At 37.0% G+C, this 21,271-nt stretch overlaps 1 protein-coding gene across 1 annotated transcript in view; it reads left to right on the top strand.

Annotated features, from left to right (window-relative positions):
- The window catches only part of MED13L (mediator complex subunit 13L), a 209,478-nt gene that overhangs the window by 104,626 nt on the left and 83,581 nt on the right, over nt 1-21,271 (top strand). The window lies entirely within an intron of this gene.

Raw genomic sequence — 21,271 nt, forward strand, 5'->3', positions numbered from 1 at the left:
TTCTGTAATAGACTTTGTGTTAACCAGGTACTTTCAAACAACAGTTGTTTTTAAGATATAATGCAGTAATTAAACATGGATTTGTCTCCTTTGTAAAACCAGAAAGCATTAACTTAGCATGGGGAGATCTCTTTTTTTTGCTATTTACTCTTTGTGGCTAAGTAGACTTACCCTGTGTATGTGTAACCTTTGATTTCACATTGATCTAATGGCAAGAAGCCATTGAAGGGTCCAGGTTTTTCCGTACCTTTCTCTGTCCGGGCTGTATGTAACCACCTTCCTGCCTCGTGTTTTCTCTGCTGCTTTTCTGATCGTGCCAAGATCTAGTTTAATTTTCTGGAAGATTAATTCCCTAAAGTGACAGAAGAAGTGCTGTCTTTTCCAGCTTCTGGAAAAGGGAGACAGCTCCTTTCAGCAAAAGCTATTTGTTTTATCAACTTTGCTGCAGCCTTAGTGCTCAGATTAAATGTATTTGTCAGTCTCATGTCTGTTCCTGGTGTGTATGAATTTAAGAACTGAAGCATCTGATACAGTAGACGGTGTCTATCAAAAACAGCGGCAGCACTGGCATGGAAGGTATTGTTACTTTAGAATTCTGGGAGGTTAGTAGGCCCTGTGTGTTATTTACATGTGTGTAACACCGAACCACTTGTACAGTGAGGTGATCTGTAGAGGATAATTACATTTGTAAATATATGTACAGTATGCACATAAATGACTGGTCTGGAACATGTTACAAAAAATGAATTCATGTTGAACTTAAATTGTATTTGATATATTCCTCTATATAAAACTGACATTTTTATAGAGGATTTTAGGGTTGAAGGATAGACTCTTCATTTGAAGACTCTTGATTTGTTGTTGGTTTGTATGGGTGGCTGGTTTGTTTGGTTTTTTTATAAAGCACTTGTCACTATAGATCCTATGGATATACACCATTTTAAAAGCATTTATTGAGCAATAACAACTATGGCCTAATTTGAGAAGTTTTGTGTTGTCTCAGGTAGTTAGTTTTTCTGTTATAAATATATCATTGGAGTTAACTAATCTTACTGAAAGGTGGTAGTAAAGGCTGTAAATGTTGGCACTAGAGTCAACTGTGGACCGTAGCAGCAAACAGCAGGAGGCTTTGGGGACCAATTTGTTTAGATATTTTTTATTTAATCTTTTAAGCTTTCTTTCTCAGTATAGTACAAAAAGCTGTCTTTACACAAATTAAGTGATTCCTGTTAATTCCATATAAATTCTTTGTGAAACTCTTGCTCTAAGCGGCCGCTTGACATAGATAAAGTACTAAGGAACGGTCGCAGGAATAAGAGGCCAACTGAGAGTGTTTAGGTATTTTAACTCTGTGGGTAATGCCTTCATAACCAAAAAATGTGGTATTTAAAAAAAAAAATAGTAGCTAAACTCATGTTAATATATAAAATACTAGAAATAAGCTGCAGGTATGTACAGTGGTTAGGTTGAAGTCTGGGAACAGGTAATTCCTGCTGAAAATGCATGCAGTATTCTCCTTGAATGGGGAAAGACAGATAGATAGATCGATTGATCGATCGATCTATATAGATATATACCCCCCTTGAATGGAGAAGAACTGAGCAGGTGTCATTCTGGCAAAGAAATACAAATGGTTCCAAAGTCTGCTTTTATACTTGTGGCAAAGTTAGTAATCTCAAATTTCCAACATCCTGAGTTACTAACTTCGTTTCAGGCATATACTGACAAGTCTTGGACTGGGTATAAATAAACAGGGAAGGAGTTAAAACTCATGCAGCTGGCTTTCAAGGAGTAAATTCATTCAGGGCCTGTGATTTTTGTGAATGGCATTAAAGGAGAAGGGTGGGGAGGTCTGTGGTTTTAGAATGAAGTCAGAGATGAAGTGGAGCATGGCAGTGGCCGTGACCTAGTTAGTCCTGAGATGTGAAAAGGAGGTCTTAAGAACAATAGATGACCTTCCAAGGCAGTATTAGAAACAATCTGCAAGATGAGCTTTTCTGGTCTTTTCAGGCAGAGTGAGGGAACAGCAGAGGGAGTTATAGACAGATCCATGTACGGTTTTGTTTTGCTTACAGTGTGAACCAGATGCTTTTGACAGGAAATTTAGCGCAGAACTTGTGGGTTTTCTTTCCCAAGTAACTTCAATATTATGTGTCACTTACGAAATAATTCTTCATGTTTTATTGTCTGTTCTACATCAGTACGTGTCTAAAATATGTTTCCACACTACTGCTGGAAAATGGCAAACTTGCTTATTTATCTACACAACTTCCTAAAGGACATCTTATGTTTAGAGTTTATAGAATTTGTCTGATACAAGGCATTGATAATGCTGTGTGGTGAAAATTCATCTGCACAGTCTATTCAGAATAGTGTTCTACATTTTGTACGGGGTTTTTTGGTTTCAGAAAGTACCGCCATAAAATGTTAAACATCTTACTGACAAAAAAATTTATTACCATCTTATGCAAGAATCTTTGTTAATTATTTTAGTGATTGTTTTCTTGGTGTGTAGGAAGAAATTGGGGGGAAAAAATGTTTGTTTTGAACTATATGAGCAACTTAACATAAGTTGTTAAGCTGTTTTTAATTTGCTTAAATGTAAAGAACATGTGAAAAAAAAATGTTGCTCTTTGTAGCTTAAATAACTGATGGGTCATCCCCTCTTCCCAAAGTCTCTTAGGTTTTTTTTAGACTTAAGAAAAAAATTCCATCAGTGAAATATTTTGAAGTAGAGTTTGTTTCTTTTTTTGTTACTAGGTGAGAAGACTGAAAGATAGGAATGGTATCTAGATAGCCACGTTACCCTCTGTGCGCTTGAAACAGTGCGGATGGAAGAGTGGAATTACCGTTAGGCTGCAATGAAATACAGTTCTTTAATTTCAGTTTACAAACAGATTTCTGTTTGTTACTATCCCATAAGACAGTTGATTATGATAGCCTCATGTGATGCTGGTAGAACATAGAAATTTCTGAGTTACGAGTGCATGGGCTGTATCTTAATAAATACAATATCCTAAGCATTCACATGTCCACTCTCCCCCCTTAGATCGAATGCATGAACTTTTACCACTGTAGCAGAGTTCAGTCAGTACATCCATACCCAGTTTTGCTCAAGAGGTGTGTTCATTTCTTTGTAAACATCAAAATCGGGCATTAATTGGTGCCATCAAAACCTGAAGCCTGCAGACACTTTAAGCACTGCTTCCTCTGAGATCCTGGAAATTATCATTGCCTTCAGTTTCCTGGGAGTAGTCACAGGACTTACCCAAGGAATATCTAGATCAGTGATACCAAAATTGACATTCAGCATTGCTGCAAGCTGCGTTCACTTTCTGCCGTGCTAGGAACTCCTGTCAGTCAGTATCTTCATATGAAACCATCACATTTTGTGAGCCCTAGAGAAGAAGGGCAGTTGCTGTGCCAGGAGGAACTGGAAACTAGTGCCTATCCAAGGCTGGAGCACCTTGTCTGAACCCGCTATGGAGGTTTGGTCCTGGCACATGCCATTACACAGATAATGTCTTTTGGCAAATGTTATGAAGGTGTTTCATTAAGTGATGACATAATTCAGTAAAAGCATGGTAAAACAAGTTTAAGTAATCTATTTAAATTTTTAATAAGATTTAATTCCTCAGCTGAGAAACGGTAGCTGATTGATCGTGTATGTACAGTTCACTGCAATGCAGTGAGAATGTCTCAACTTAAAACTGGAGGTTTTTATTTTCGTGAATTTGAGAAAAATAAGCCCTATAAATTGTTTTAATTCTGCAAGTTGGTGTACTTGTATTTTAACCATGTTTTAAAAAATTCAGTAATGAGATCGTATGTGTTTCTTGAAAATAGTGTATAGTCATACTATAGTAATATATATGTACAGTGTTGCCAACTAACACCATCATAAATGAGGAAAGACTAGGAAGGAAAATAATACAAATCAATCTGGTTTAATTTTAAATTATGTGTGCTTATTCCTGACTTGTCAAAATAAATGTGATAGAAATACTGAGTAATAAGAAGTACTGCGTATTTTTCAATAATTCTTCCTACCCCTGTAAAAAATAAGCTTTTCTATTTCAGTTTAAGAGGCTTAGTTCCCAGACAAATGTTTTCATATTTTTGAGGTTAAAAGTCTGAAATGTTATGCTCATCTTTGCTGAGTTTCTTCTCAGTCTTACTTATGGTTTCAGTAAAATCATACACCAGCTAGTGTAAGCTAGTGTATTATATCTGTGGTTGGTTTTTTTGGTTTTGTTTTGGTTGGTTTTTTTTTTAATGGGTAATCTGCGTGCTCAAGCTGACTTAATTCTTAGCTGCTCTGAAATATTGGGTAGTGTACCCAATGGATACAGTCTGTATTCATATTTTAGCAGAAGGAATAGATATGAAATGCAGATTATAAAATAAGTGTTTTCACACACATTTTTCAGCAAAAGCTGGTTCCATTGATAAACAGTATGGTTATATTTCACAGAATCACAGAATCGTATAGGTTGGAAAAGACCTTTAAGATCATCGAGTCCAACCATAAACCTAACACTACCAAGACCACCACTACACCATGTCCCTAAGCACCTCATCCAAACGTCCTTTAAATACCTCCAGGGATGGTGACTCAACCACTTCCCTGGGCAGCCTGTTCCAATTCTTGATAACCCTTTCAGTGAAGAAAAATTTCCTAATATCCAGTCTAAACCTCCCCTGGCACAACTTGAGACCATTTCCTCTCATCCTATCACTTGTTACCTGGGAGAAGAGACCGACCCCCACCTCTCTACAACCTCCTTTCAGGCAGTTGTAGAGAGCGATAAGGTCTCCCCTCAGCTTCTTTTTCTCCAGGCTAAACAACCCCAGGTCCCTCAGCCGCTCCCCATCAGCCTTGTGCTCCAGACCCTTCCCCAGCTTCGTTGCCTTCTCTGGACACGCTCCAGCCCCTCAATGTCTCTCTTGTAGTGAAGGGCCCAAAACTGAACACAGCATTCGAGATGCAGCCTCACCAGTGCCGAGTACAGGGGCATGATCACTTCCCTAGTCCTGCTGGCCATGCTATTTTTGATACAAGCCAGGATGCCATTGGCTTTCTTGGCCACCTGGGCACACTGCTGGCTCATATTCAGGCGGCTGTCGACCAACACCCCCAGGTCCTTCTCTGCCAGGCAGCTTTTCAGCCACTCTTCCCCAAGCCTGTAGTGTTGCATGGGGTTGCTGTGGCCCAAGTGCAGGACCTTGCACTTGGCCTTGTTAAACCTCATACAATTGACCTCGGCCCATCGATCCAGCCTGTCCAGGTCCCTCTGCAAAGCCTTCCTACCCTCCAGCAGATCAACACTCCCACACAACTTGGTGTCATCTGCAAACTGACTGAGGGTGCACTCAATCCCTTTGTCCAGATCATTGATGAAGATATTAAACAGGCTCCAACACAGAGCCCTGGAGGACACCACTTGTGACCATTTATAGATATGTTTTACAGTAATTTAATATAATTATATTCAAGTATATTAATCTAATACTATTAACAAATATAATGTATTTTTATGTTTTATAGACAGAAGACAGTAAAACATTATTAACAACTTAGGGTTACTTAAGAATACTATTAAAATGGTTTAGGAAAATGCTATTCAAGCATTACCATTTTAATAACTATTATCTATTGCGGATATATGCTACTGGTAGTCTTGGATTATTTTGTTTGTGTCATATTCCAAGAATCTTGTATGTAAAATTCTTGATGGAAAATGTTAACACACTGTGCAGGAAAAAAGCATTTTGCATTGAAGGTCTTAATGTTCATGTGCTTTATTACCAAAGTAGCTTTCTAGATAAGCTATAAATTAAGGAGTGTTCTGTAGTCAATTGTCCGATGTTTTTCATTTAATAATGAAAATAATAAAACAGTATTTTATAAGAGAGGGTAAGAACTCTCACAGAGCATACTGTAAAATTTTCATTGAATTTATTAAATATATGACCCAGTTTGTGTTACCTCTGCACAGCTCTACATTATGGTATGTGGCTACAGCTGTTATTTTTTATGAAGGTCCTTCACTAAATGAAAGAGGAAGCTTGATTGGTAGACTTGTAGCAGCTACCACTGAGGACTACTTTCTTCATGATAATGACCCAACCTTTTCATCTTCCTTTCCTGGGGTAAGAGCATTAAAAAGACAGTGGCAAAGCCACCCCAGGCACCCATTCTTTGGATTCCTTGACCCTTGGCAATCAAGATAAAGTCCTGGGAACAACAGAAGGACTCCCTACGTGGGGTCATTGGTGAGATGTCACTGGAGCAGTGCTTCTGGTATGCTGCATATACCTACTTCAGCTGATTCAAGTGATGCTATAGAGTATCTTACACAGCTGTTTGCAGAATGCATGGAACTGAGCCAGACAGCTAAGATAAAACATAAGGGATGTTGATAGGTGGTGCCATTGGTTGTTCAGTCCTGTGATATATTGTGTTTTGTTGATAGACATGAGTTTGAAATTCCTTCTTTGCAAGTGTACCCTTGTCTTGATAACCAGGCTTATACTATTGCAGTGACCTCTTTGTATGGATGCAGCATTATCTCAAAACGGGACTGCTGCTAATGAAATTTATTGTGGTGTTTGCACTGTGTGTTTTGGAGTGCCTGTGTGTCCCTGCAGCCACAATGTAGATTGTGCGTCCCTAATCTCATACAGAAATGCCAAAGCGTGAGCAGGACGGTATCACGCAGGAGGGTATGCAGCAGAATTGGCAAAGGTTGGGAAACTGGCGTGGCAGAATCTTGCAAAATGATGTTTGTAAGCTCTAGTTGTTTGGCTCCTAGTGAGCTTCCAACACAGAAGCAAGATACTACTGACCAACATCTACCAGTTGGAAACGAATTGTTAGCAGAAGTCTTACCCCTTTCTGTCTTGAGAAGGAAAAATCCCGTCTGGCCCCCTGCCTTTGAAGATAGCCTGTTTTCCTCTGCTGGACTTGCCAGGAGAAAGATTCAAGGTGCTGTCACAGAGTATCATGGAGCTTTCACAAGTCAGATTTTGGTGAGGTGCTTGAGACTTTGGATTGCCTTTTTCCTTCTGAAATACTCTGAATCTGTCTATTTTCAGCGTATGTTTAGAACTACTGTTTCCTTGTAGGATTTTGAGGAAGCCAGGATACATGGGGTATGTGTGTTGGGATATATGTGTTTCCATGTGCAGCCAGTTACACAGTTCAGGTCACCTCTTTTGCCATCTTGGGGGATATGGTGGCATTTACTCTTGTGGATATCAGTTTATAATGCAGGTCAGTTATCTCTAGAATTCTGAAGTTAAGGATCTTTTTACTGATTTAATGAATGTAAATGAACAAATATATAAAGCTGCTCTTTCTTCTTTAACTTCTTTAACTTGGATTTTGTAAAACCTTCTCTTGTAGTTGTAATTTGCTGGCAACATTTATTGTATATACAAATATTTGTATATATAAGGTTACTGGAATGCCTACATATATTTGAAGTATTTGTATTGTTTAATGTAATAGAGACACTACATTATGTTTCACACTTCTGTAACTTTTTTTAGAAGATAGTTATTTAAACAGTTGAGATATTTTGGACTAGGGGTATACAAATGGCAAGCAGTTCAAGAAAATCAGAGTTGTGTATTTCTGTTGTCTATTTCTTTTCTCTTTTGTGCCTTATTTTTATTTATGTAGTTTAGAAGTGACTTAGTATCTTCATTAAGTGTTTTTGGATACGCTTGTGTCAGACACTTGAACTTCAATAATTATATATGAAGCCTGGCTTATTCAGGACTTGGTGACCAATTAGTGAAGTCCCACTAATGTTTAAGCTCCTTTTCTCATTATACACTCACTATTGGCACTGTATATAAAGGATAAACGAAGTGCCCCTGATGTGCTGTTAATTAGATTTGTCAGGACTCCCAGTTGCACTGTCTGCCAAACACAAGTGTTGTCACTTACTGTATCAGTAATGAATTGACTTAAGGGCTTTTGTAGATATTTAGAGGGCCTTAGTTTTGAATACTTAAATCTGTTACAACTATAATTGTAGTTACAGCTGTAGCTCTGCTTACTGTACTGCAAGAGCCTCCACAAACCAGAGATACTGGCTTTCTTGAATTTCTGAAAATCAAGCTGGATTTTGTGCTTAAACTGATTTGAAATCTTTGTAGGCAGTATGTGGTCTTTTGAGTTCTGCAAAAACAGTGGCATTATAGGATTAGTTTTCAGTCCAATTCAGAAGTAAATACACTTCCTCACATTCCCAAATAAAAATGGTGCCTAAAGCCAAAAAATTCTTCAATCTCTCTCCAAAAATAGGAAAGAAAACTTCAGTTGAAAGCAATTCTATTGAATTATTTCACTCAACAATAATACCTTTTTCATTTATTTTTTCTGACACTTTTATACCTCTTTAAAATAACTTAATCTTGAAATAGAACTTGTTTCAGAACAGAGTTATCTAGGTTATTTATTCTGAAAGTCTGTTTTCTGAGACTTACGTTCACTTAAATTTTTGCTAACCCTTATTTTCTGAAGACTCGGACTAAGATGGAATTGTACTGCAGTATGTTTGATTGATTGGGTTTTTTCCCTTTTAACCAGTATGGAACCATTTCATTCTTGGTTAATCTGTCTGCTAGCACACCTTCAAGAATTAATGTCATTCTTGCCATCTTGTCCATTTTTACTGTTTGAAGTAATGATTTCGGACTCTTTTCTCCTTTCCGTCCCCCAAATCTTTCTTTCTCAGTCTTTGTCTTCCCCTTAATCAGGTTTGGTTGCATGTACCTTTAGTGAGTTCTCTTGAACGTGAGCTGTCATGGGTAGTATGCCAGCACAGTGTTCTGTGCATCTCAGTAGAACAAGTATTTTAAAAATATTGCAAAATAATGTCGCCTTTGTGCAATACCGCGCTATCCGTTAGGCATTGTGCAATCATGTTGCTTGTTTAAGAAATCATCAGATGATGTGATATAAATGGACTATTCTGTGACTGATATATCAAAAAAGTTATGGAAATGCTTATTTTTAACAGATAATTGGCTGGAACTGTTTATAAAGCTGAAGAGAAAGCTGAATTAGTGTTCTGAATGCTTTTAGTGTTTTGGCTTATTAAATTTTCAGATTCAGGATAACAAGACAGTTTTAAAGTAGCTAGTCTTTTGTATTCATTTACTGCTAGTTTAGAAGATATATACGATATACCAAGTGTTCATTCAAGTTTGCTGTCATATATAATCTAAATAAGGCTATATAAACCAATTCTTCTGTGTAGGACTATTAATATAAACAAACTGATGTTCTTCCTTTTAATAATGAACCGGTGAGCTGTAGGCCGTCCTTTTCATGACTAAAATTAACATTGCAGAGGACCAATCTGCTGATGTACAGTAATTACAGAGTGGATACATCTTAACGTATATCATCATTAATGAAGGCTATTAGCTTCAATTTACTTGGCAACTGAGTAAAGCAAAATAAGTTTTGTAAAGTATGGCTCCAGTCCACTGTTGAAAGTACAGAAGGAATGCTCGCTGAGGTTTTCAAGTTAATTCTTCCCACCTTTCTCCCTTCTGGTTGCTTCTGAGGGTTTATTCTTTTCTCCTACATAATCACTGTAACTGAACTCTGTTCTGAGCTCAGTAATATTTATTTTTAAACCTGTCTAGAATGGGAGGAGCTGCAGTTAGAGCAGTTACGTTTGGTGGTACAAACTCGATAGACTTTGATTAGTAAAGTGTATTAAGAAGCCAGTGGTTGTTATTCTTGGATGCTTTCTCTGAGTGCATTGTAGCAAGAAGTATTGACTGCTGCCTAGGCTTTTACTTTTCGTCTTCGAAAAATCTCATATTGGAAAAAGTCTAGCTTTGTCATTGAAAAGAGTGGGGCAGGATGGGTAGGGAGGAAGAGGTTCTGGCAACCGATGCATGATCAGTTGCCTGCATACCTCCCTCAAACTGAGATTTTGGGGTGAATTGTTGAGGAATTTTGCCCTTTGAGGGCAAAACCTCAGGAAAAAGCCTCCTGTCCTGCTCGGAGTTGCACAGTACACCTTGTTCCTTCAGTCTGAACTTCAGACAAGTTATATGTGGTCTAAGCCTGAGGCAGGGTGAAGTGCATGTGTGGAGCAGGTCATTTCTTAATCACAAATGCTGGGCAACTTTCACAAAGCTTAATCACAAATTTCTTAATCACAACTGTTGGGCTCTTAGTTTGACAGAGAAGTGACTTTATATTTTCTGAGTGTATGCACTTAGGAAGGTGAGAAATCGTGGACAACTGAGCAAACCCTGGATAAAATTTTGAAAATGAAAACTGGAACCACTTTCTGTGTTTGGGTCTGAGCTGACTAGATTCACTTTAGGTTAGATATATCCGCTTGTACGGCTCTCTTGCTTCTGACTTATGTTGTCAGCAGTCCTCTTTTTCAGAGTCAGTCATAGCAGACATTATATTTATGTTAAGTTTTCTTTCTGAAAAATCAGTAAACATACCTTTAATACCTGTAATAAATCAGACTGCATTTAGTCTCTCTAGACTGTACCCTGATAATAAAGCTAAGACTGCGTAATTACTACGGAGTAGACCTTTTTGCAGGTGCCCAGCAAAGAGCTCGTCTCTTCGAGGGTTGACAAACTCATCTTCTCGACCAATAATATGCTTCATACTGCCATCTACTGACAGCACGTTCTGCACTGCAGCAGGGGATCAAATCATGGCTTGCCTCTGTGGTACAACATGTGGTCCAAACTGCTTTGTTATAATGATACCTCTGCAGATTTGCCATAATAATATTTGGATGTGGATACGATTCTTCAGGATTTAAAGTACTACTTTTGGATTAGCTTGTGTCTGTTACAGAGAGTTTACATTACATAGGAAAAGGCACTCTAAATCCTGAAACCATGTTTGTGTAGAATTGCTTCAGTCATTATTTTGGTCAGGGTTCATCTATCCAGGCAATTGCAAATGAAGTATACTCTGATCTCAAGTCACTTGGGTGGCAATGCCTTTTGATCGTTGGTGATCTGTAAGAAAAAAAACAATCATTCCTCATGCATCACTGGATTTAGCAAAGTCTATGTGAACCTCTTCTGTGTGTTGGCTTCCAAGGTAATTTCCAAGGTATTTTCTTCCTACATGAGTAGACTTCCCGCTTTTCTCTCCACCCTTTCTTCCTGACTTGTCCAAGTTTTCTGTGGATTTCTGAGAACCAGTTCAGATATGGACTGAAAAGCAGTTTTCTTAAGGTATATTGTGTAATGATTGCCATCTTTAAGTTCAGCAGTGCATTACTAGATACCAAAATATTTGGGAAAATTGAAACTTGCATGGACAACAATTGCCCTCCCCTGATTTTCTTTTTTTTTTTTTAATCAGTCTGAATGTCATGGTGACAAGAATTTCCTCCTGGGGTGGGGGGCATTCCATGAGAAGTGGGAGCCACCACCTTGTAGGTAGCTATGTGAATCATTCAGAGACTTCCAAAATATAGTCTCGTGATTCATGCCATGACATGGGAGAGTGAGAGACTAATCCTAATGGCCACTCTGACTGCGGTCATGACAGGACTTTTAGGAGAAGAATCTTAGAAGGACAAGATGGTAATTCAGGGGTAGATTGCATTTCCCACCAGAGAAAGGAATTTTCTGTCTTATTTTAGGAAAGCAAGCTGCAAAAATTACTTTGAGGGATCTCATCTCTTTTTAATCTCTTCATGTTACCAGCTGTTAAAGACATGGGGAACTGCAAGTGTTTTTTGGATGATGATATCAGTACATTTAATTATATAATTTCCATCTGTTGACTGGAAAGCTGATAGAGAAGATCTAAAGGAAGAACATTAAAATATCATCTTTTTTTTGTTGTTGTTGAAGGATCCAACAGTCTAATTTATGGAATTGGATGTCTAATGTATGGAATTATCTTTTTACTGGTCTTCAGACTATGTAGAAACATGTCTGTGTGCACACACAATGTTGCTTAAACCACATTTATGATCTGATGTTTTGAAGAACAGTTCCCTAGCGCAGGGACATATAGTGAAATTGTTTACTGTCCCACCCAATTCCTAGAAAAAGATTTAATTTAGGAAGGAGCGGAAATGTTGCCTGAAGAGTTTCAGATCCTGTCTACTTTGGACACAGCCATGAGACAGATGTGGCATTTAACCAAGTAAGATAAAAGGCAGTGTAATAGAGTTACTCTGGATGTTTCAGGAAGCTGCCTGCTATTATGTGCTTCTAGTTTCTTAAAAAGAAATATACCCAGATACTCTTCTTAAATAATCCCTTAACATAAAAATTGTCTCCAGCAGTGGTCAAAAGTGGAACAGCTTAGGGAAGACTATAAGGTCATGCCAAGAATACAGTTATTTTTCTGTACACTCGGTCAGCTTCCTGCTGGTTTTGGCAATACAACTTGACATATTTTTGTGTTTAACAACTGTTGATGAATTTTTCTTTTGTGAGTGTAATTGAGTTTGAACCCACACAGAATTTCAGCATGCACAAATAGTTGTTGGTAATTAATACCATAGCTCATCTATGCAACGGGTGGAAAAAAGTCTGGGGTTTTTATTTTAATTTTTTCATTCATTAGTGTAGTGTTAGGTCTTCTACATCCTGTATGAGGGAGACAATGTAACTATCCATATCCTTTTTTGTCTCAATCCTTTTGATTTTAGTTCACATCTGCTCTCTCCCTGTTCAGTTAACCTCCTTCACAATGAAGACTCCTTATGTATTTAGTTGTTCTTTGAAGGGAAACCATTCCATATTTCTTACCTTTCTTGTTACTTCCTTGTGCATCTCTTATTTCTACTGTCATTCCTTCAGATTGAGGAGATTCAGAATGGCACCTGGTTTTATACAAATACTTCATGGGTTTCTGGGCTGTTGCAATGGTATCTTCTGTTTGTTCTGCATCCCTTTCCAAATTCTGAACATGGTTGTGTTTTATGTTTGGAATTTTTTTGTTATTTCTGAACTGATGGATCTCTGTAAAATTGCTTTCTGTAGATTCAAGAACAACTTTCCTGGCCAGTAATATCTTGGTCAAAGTCAGAATCCCTAAGAAAGAATTCTTTTTTTCCTCCTGCACTTTTTCTGTATGTTTATCTATATTGAATTTCATTTGTGGTTTTTTCCTCATCCAGTCACTAACCCTTGTGCAGTTGTACTGCAGTTCTTTGCCTTGAGTTTTCCTCAAACAGTTTTCCTGTTTTTTCCGTATCATAGTAGTAGCAGAATTTGTTACTGTGCTGTTCACCCTCTTCTTCCAATTCTCATTATTTAGCCTTAATAATTGCGATGTTTCTTTTAAATGCAAAGTTAAGTCAAGGACTGTGTCTCAATACGGTGAAGAAATCAAAGGAGGCTAAGTGATCTCAGGAGAGGTACTTAAGTAGCTGTAATGTTTGTATAAATGAGAGAACTAAAGGAACTAATTAAAGTAAGCTGCAGCAGTGTATAAACTACCCGCACAGGCCTGTTTAATACAGTTTAATCCAAACCTGCAGGACCTTTATTGTATTAGTCATAAAAATCAATAGAGAAATAAATATATTACTGCTGGAAGTTATCATAGAAAAACTATTCTAAATGAAGGAATTAAATATTGTAAAACAGTTGATTGAGAAATTCTACTAGCCAATGGGTTTAATTATCCATTCCCCTGTGCCATGCATCACATTTTAATTTTATTTACAGGAGATAACACTAATACTCTTAATGGGACCGAATGTCTCATCTTCTATTATAGTGAATGTTTTCTTAATATGTAATAAAGCGTGCAGTATAGCAGGATTTTCTGTTGTACTTCATTTTTCTTAAGGCCACTATTCTTGCAAAAAAGCGAATGTTCACAATCGTGTCACACATACACTGGTAATTTCAGCTGTATTCTCATTTTCTCTTTATGTAGCGTTTATGATCTTTGAAGAGTCATTTTGGATGTAAATGACTGTTTTGTGTGAGTGGAGATGATTTACTTTGAGTTGAAAAATAAACTGGTCAGTCCTTGTACAATATACTGTCATAACAGAGATCTGGGAATAAGAGTGTTAGTTCGGTGACTTTTGTTCTGTTCAAGTTGAAAACTGTAAGCCACCGTTTTGAGACTGTTTTATGTGGTATTTTTTGTGAAAGTTCTTTTGATGATATATTTAAGAACAGCTTCATATACTGCAGCTTTGTCATTTGTGTGGTATTACAGAAAAATCCAACTCTCCTGGAGAACAGCTGGACCAATAAACTCTTCACCGAACAGCCATACTTATTTTAGAATCTGTTTCTGGTACAGTGCAATCAACAGCAACAAAAAATTAAAAATAGCATGCTTTATTTTAGACTGTCGTAATGCCTTTCTATTTTCTGACAGCATGCTTTATATTACTTACGTGCTCGTATGACCTGTCTGCTACTTGAGGGTGTGCTTTTTTTTTTTTTTTTCCTGCTCCCTGTTTTGTTGTGCACTGCTTTAATAAAGCTGAGCATACAATTTCCTTGATGCAAAACTCAAGAGATTAAACTAAGAATACTTGGCTTCCACCACCTTTGGAGCCAGGGGGATATTGTTCTTTCTTCACTGTGTCATGTTACAAGAGGTTTTGAGACACAGTTGTTTGACGCTTTAAAAATTTCAGAGCTCTTTTAAGAGCGTTAAGCATTACTCTTTAAATGATGAAGTTTATAATTTGAAGAAATAATCTGGACCAAAGTCTTTTTAAAATAACAATGTTTCCTATAAATGTTAATAAACTATTAGAATCCCAATTGAAATCAAGTGCTTACGCAGTTGGCAATGTTACAGTAATTTCACCTGTCTTTGCACTTGCAGATGCATACTTTACTGAAATTCCACACTTTGTTCTGAAAAGTACTAAGCTGACTTTATTGATGTGATTTAAATGTTAAGCTTTTAAATATTACTTTTTATAAAGGTGTCTCTAAAAGCCAGTCAAGTGACTTTTTAGATATTGCATTGGTAGCATATTAAAGCAAATAAATATATTAAAGTAGCTTATAGCAAAAAGCACACTGGAAATGTAAACATATATTAAGCAAGAAAAAGATGTGGTTACTTACACACACAAAACAACTGGAAGATCAGAGACAGTCAGCCTTATTTGTTCAACAGTCAGCTGGCACTGCAAAATCCTAAGATCAGTGTCATTCTGCCAAAAGCAAGCAGGTCGCCAACTGAACTGTGTAAAAGACTCATCTCTCTTCTGTTGTTCCTAAATCTGTAAGATAATTTTTCATGGTAGTTAAATATCTTGAGAAACTTGTTTTTGGGGGCAGTTAATAGCATCTATGTGATTTAATATGCAGGTAGCTACTTGTAGGGGTTTCAGAGATGTTTAGGCAGCCACTTCCCGTTTATTTCAGCTGGAGTTGGGCATTATTTGTTTCTTTAAGATCCTGCTTGGTGTCTTTTTCTGTCTTACAGCAACCAATGGCTTTTAAAATCTAGCTCCAAAGTTAGTTGGTGACATAAGTCCTGTGTTCAGAAGTGAGTAAAGAATATTAAATCCAACCAAGGGTTTGTGAGATGTAGTATTTGAAATGCCTGAGTGTTTTTTGAAAAAGGTCTTAAACTTTTTTGGAAAGTTTTATATGAAGCTTTAATGTTATCACTTACTCCTCTTAGCTTGCTTTCACAGTCAGCTTCTGAAGCAATTTCTGTTAAATGAGGAAGGCTTTTCCAACTGTTTTTGAGAATGGCAATAGAAATAGGATAGAATTATTTAACTTTGCATTCATATGGTTGTGTGTGTGCACATGTGCACATAATCTCAAAATATAATTTTTAGGCACATAGTTTCTGTCAGCATGCTAGAGAATATAGTTCATGAGCAAAAAAACCCTCAGCTGACACACTGCTCTTCCTGGCTTGCTTTGTTTTGAAACAATTCTGGAGCATCTGTCATTGTTTCACACAATTTCCTGTAAAGCTGCCTGTGGCAGTTGCACTCATTCTTTATTACCCAAGGGCTTTGCTAGCTATAAAATAATGTATCTGACTACCTAATGGCCTAATATTCAGCCTTCCCTGGAGAAGTGGGAGTGGAAAGCTGTTTTTACTTTCTTTTTTGCTGACCATGCAAACCTGACCCTATCTGAGGAGCTTTTATCTGTGTTGTCGATGAAGTGGAAGGGATTTCCTATGATAATGACTTTTCTAGCTACTAGATGGCCCCTTCTATGTACCAAAGACTGGCACTGACCAAATGATATTAAAGTTCTGCCTTAATACAGATGACACATCTGTATATGATTATATTTTTAACAACCCTTTGGGTTTTTTGCTTTGTTTGTTTATTAGTTTAGAGGCCTCTTATACTGAAATAAACTGTCAAAACAGTACAAAAATATGATGCCTACAGATGCCTAGACTCTGCTTGTAGGACCATTAAGGCAGTTGCACACACATTACATCTCCTGTACATATCTATAGATAGATATGTGTTGCTGCTGTTCTTTTGAACTAGATTTTTTGGTAAGGAAAATAATTTTCAGATATTTTTAGTGAAAAACTGAAATGCATATACAGAGCTGCTCTTCTATTTCTGTAGTTGAATAAATGAATGTTTTTTCTATAGAAATTTTTCTATAAAAACCTAAATAACAGTAGTTAGAATTAATTTAAATTTCCTAAGCCAAATATTATTGCTTAAAGATCAAGATGTGGTAAACACTTCACTATGAGTTAATTTTGCATGTGAACGGTTCCATTTGGATTACTTATAAAACCTTATAAAAGGTATGTTTGGAGAATTAAATTACACTTATACGTGTCGGTGCTGGAAAACCCCAACCATGGACCTACTGTACTAGTACTCCCTATAACTTGATGTTATTGAAAACAAACACACACAACAAAAAACCTGTCCTAAAAAATTAAAACTCGTAGGGCAAAGGAACACTTAACCACTGTTTAGTTATTTTGCTTTCAAATGAGTTACTTGCAAATAAAAAAAATGTTCATACAGGTTTGACTCATCATGAGGTAGGTCTCATGAGTAATGAAAAGTGAAATAAACTAATGAGAGTAATGGTCAGGAAACACGGTTTTGTGGGTGAATTTCTTACAGTGAGCATAAACTCGATATACATCTGTATTGTAGAAGGCAAAAGTGCAGCGTGTTCTGAACTAGGGTAAATAATGAGATGAGAAATGCATTTTGAAGTTTTCAGTTACAACAACATGTAAAAAGTATTGTATATAATGCATGCTGGTTTTAATAGTACTCTGACTCCTTCATCTGCCGTTTGATTACTTCAAGTTCTTATTTAAAAAACAGTTGAGCCGCACATAATTTCAGAATATCACATTCCATTGAAGCCATTGTAACCACATGATTGTTTAAAGTTAGGTCCTTACTTCCTTGTCTGGCTGAATTAGGATACAGTCTTCATTTGTACATTCCAAACTCATGAGCAGCTTCAAAGAGATTATTTTCCCAGCCAAATAGCCTGCCAGTGATACTTCAGCTTTCTGATCTGAATGTGGAATTGAAATCTCCATTTTAAATTGAGCAACGGACTGTTTCCTAAAGTAGGTATTAGCTGTGTTTGGAATATAAGATTGTATGATACACTGTAAAGGCTTAACTAGCATATAAGCTGCCTAATTCTCTTCTGGACTTTCCACTTGCAAAGCAGTTCAGCAATTCTGAACGTGTATTAATATGTATGTACCAACCTCTGTATGTATCAACACATATAAAAACAGGAATCGTGTATTCATGTTGCATATTCATGTATACTATCTTATGCTAGATACTTATTATTCACATGTTTTTGTGATTAATTCATTAGTGGTGTACCAGTCATGTACCTATGCAATCTTAAACTTTCCCAACGTGACATTAGGTTCCAAAGTACACCATGTGTTTGGCTATATTTACTCACCGGATGAAGGGAGTTAGCTTCTTCCTCCCTCCTCCCTATATGATCTTTAGCTTTTGTACAGGTGATTATTTGAGATTGGTAATATATGGGTGTATATATACCTCTGTATGTGTGTTTAGAAATATCATGATCTCCTCATCACTGTTGTGTTATTTCTTTTTTTCTAATTAAAATTTGATTTCTTGGGATTGTTTTGTTGGCAGAATGCACATAATACAGCTTGCATTTCAAGAAGCACTTCAAAATGTAGTCATATTTTTAGGAGCTTAATTTTAGATGTGGATTTTGTGGCCAGGTAACTTATAATTTATGTCAATATTTAGGTTTTTCTTGTTTGCCACTTTCTGTGACCTAGCCTTCATAGTAGATAGTAGCATTTTAAGAATCCTAACAAAATCTTTTTGATTAAAATTTTGCCTTTCAACAGTTGCATTATGAAAACATTTGCTAATGGTTGAAAAATGTTAGCTGAACTGTTCCACCCAGGTCACTTTAATATTGGGATAGTGTTTGTTGTTGAAAGTAAGAAAGGAGTGCACGTAGTCTGATTCTTTTCCAAGGAAATTATTCTAATGCAGAGTTCATATTTTATACCTGTATCTTCAAAAGCCGGTATACCATAGCATTATTTTATCATTTGTCAAAATCCCATTGTGCTAGGCTAATCAGTTAAAACACAGCAACCACCTTACCATCAAAGTCTAAAATGACACAAGAGGAACAGCTGAAGCAATGTAAGAAAACTGTGATGCAGGATTGACCTCCATAATAGATGGGAATTTGACTACCTCCAAGCAGTAGCATAACACTTACTAGGATCACCTGTGGAACAGTTTGCCCGTAAGTGTTAAGCTGCAAACTGAAAGACTAATATAGGCAGGCAAAATCAACAAGGACCAGGCAAAATTAACATGGACTTTATTCTCTTATGTTGTAGTACACTCTCTAGCCTTTACTAGCTCACTCTTGATATGCTTAATAGCTCACCCTGTGTAGAAGCCAGCACTGTGAAATACTGCCGTACTCAATAGCTGGAGCCGGTTGGTTCAGTTAGTGATGAAAAGATCTAGTGCTGGATTCTGGCAAGGTGTATTTGTTGCTAGAATTTTTTACCCCCTCGGTCAAGAGGAGCTTGCTATACAAAACTTGCCTAAAAGAAAATAGCAGTCACAATTCTGTTCCACTGCAGGGAACAGAAACTTTCTTCTGGAGGGGGGTGGCAGGCTTTGCAACCCACCCAAGTGCCTTGAGTTAGAAATGGTACGTCTCACAGGAAGTTCTAGTATAGTCATCTTGGAGTGCAGGAATTAGTGAAGTTTATATTCTCTTGTCAAGCGTTGTCAATGGAGCCAGCCAAATCCCAGGAAGTGGTTGGATTCAACTTTTTTTTAATGTATGTCTGGTTTTACTTAAATTTTTCCTTTTACTCTGCTGAGAGTCTGCTTAAAATATTGAGATTGAAGGTGGACAGTAACAAAAGAATTACTCATTCCTCAGGTTTATACTATTTTTTACTGTTGGTTTAAAAAAGAAAATGAATGATCCTGCCCCAAGGTACAGGGTGGGAATGCATGAAGGGTAATCCTAAATCTTTTCCTGACTACTCCTAACATTTTTATGTTATCGTTTTTTAACCCAGGCCACTTAATTCCATATGAGCAGGGTTGGCTCTTATTTGGCTGTTACAGATGGAGAATAGAAAGGTGTCGTACAAAATTGTCTTCAATAGGCTCACAGAACTAAATGTAAGCCTTTCTTTCATCCTGCCCTCTGGAAGAAAAGGGTCAAATCACGTCAGTGTTTAAACCAAGCTAATACTACCGCAGAGCAGTAACTCTTTCTAGGAGCCTAGAACTCACACACAGTTATGGCTTGTATGTGCCTCCATGGTGCCAAATTTGGATTCTTCAGCTCAATGGTTGCTGTCTGTGTTTCTAGAAGGAGAGAAATCACAGAGAAATCTGTTCCTTCAAGTGACCTAAAAAATTCTCCTCATTCGTAAACTCAGCTACGTGATACTCTTTGCGCATGCAACATTAATAGGATCAGATAATATTGAAGACTCACGGGTTTTTTCATAATTACCTGTTTAACCTTGTGATTGAAGGTAATGTGTCTTCTCCATATGTTACTAATTCAGCTGAAGTAAAACTAGTTTGTCTGTTTGGAGGCTCTTGGCTTAAATGCTGATGAATAACTGTGAGAAGTCATGAATAATGTGATTAACTGACTTCGTATAATTTTTAAAGGTAAAATGGTTATTGATGCAGGCCACCAGTATGAATTCTAGGTCAAAAAATTTCAAAGCTATGTTAATTCTGATAGATGTTTTGCAATCATTATGTGAAGGAATTTTGTAGATGCTGTTTCAACTTCCATGTTCTGAAACTCATCACTGCACTTCACACTAATGAGCAGACTGGGGAAAGAAGCCAAGAAAGTAATGGGCCATAGAAACTAAATTACCCTTTCAACCCTGAAGGAAGTCTTCCCTCGTACTCAACTCATGAATTGATCCTAACACAAGGAAAACTGAACCTGCTAAAGCTATTTGACGGCAGTGTCTTGCCTTGGTATTTAATCTGCGCAGTTTTTACAAAACCAGACTGTGTCTTGTTTCTAAATAATTTTCCTAGATTTAGATTTCTTTCAAACTTCCACATGTAATAAAATTTGGCATCGATCTTGAAGTGATTTATTTTTTTTTTCCTCTGCTCCCTTGAATTCCCATGGCTGCAGGAAAATTGAAATCCTTTCTGGTTTATGAAGAGAGGTTTAGAAATGGAAATTCTAGGGCTAGCTTGGATCACTGTTGCACTACTTACGATCAGCCTTTGTTATGTTATAGAAGAACAAATTGTGAGGAAAAACATAGTTAACTACAAAGTTCTCGTGAGACACATGTTTTTAGGTACTTTAAGAATCTCTGCATTGTTTGCTTAAGAAAAAATAAAGCCATACAGAATCCAGTCTGTAATTAGTTTCATATGGTTTAATTCTGTGGCAACAACTGTAGTGTGTATACTGTACCCAACCAGGGCTGTATACGAGTTCATCTGTAGGCATCAGTAGTTAGCTACAATACTAGCTGTTACTTGTAGCGACTGTTGTTATAGTCCTTGCCAATTTTCCCAGTACTGGTTATTTCTTTAAACCATTATATGTTTTACTCCAGTAATTTTGTACTGCAAAAAGATGTTACCCTCCTCACAAAACCCTGACAGACACACGTGTTTGTTTTTTTCACTTAGGTGACCTTATTCTTACAGTTCACATGGACTCTATATGACCATTATATGTATACTTTTACAGACAAGTTTTTTAAAAGATTAATATGAATGCCTTGTTTTCAGCA

Source organism: Mycteria americana, chromosome 13, assembly GCF_035582795.1.
Source record: "Mycteria americana isolate JAX WOST 10 ecotype Jacksonville Zoo and Gardens chromosome 13, USCA_MyAme_1.0, whole genome shotgun sequence".
Lineage (NCBI taxonomy): Eukaryota > Metazoa > Chordata > Aves > Ciconiiformes > Ciconiidae > Mycteria > Mycteria americana.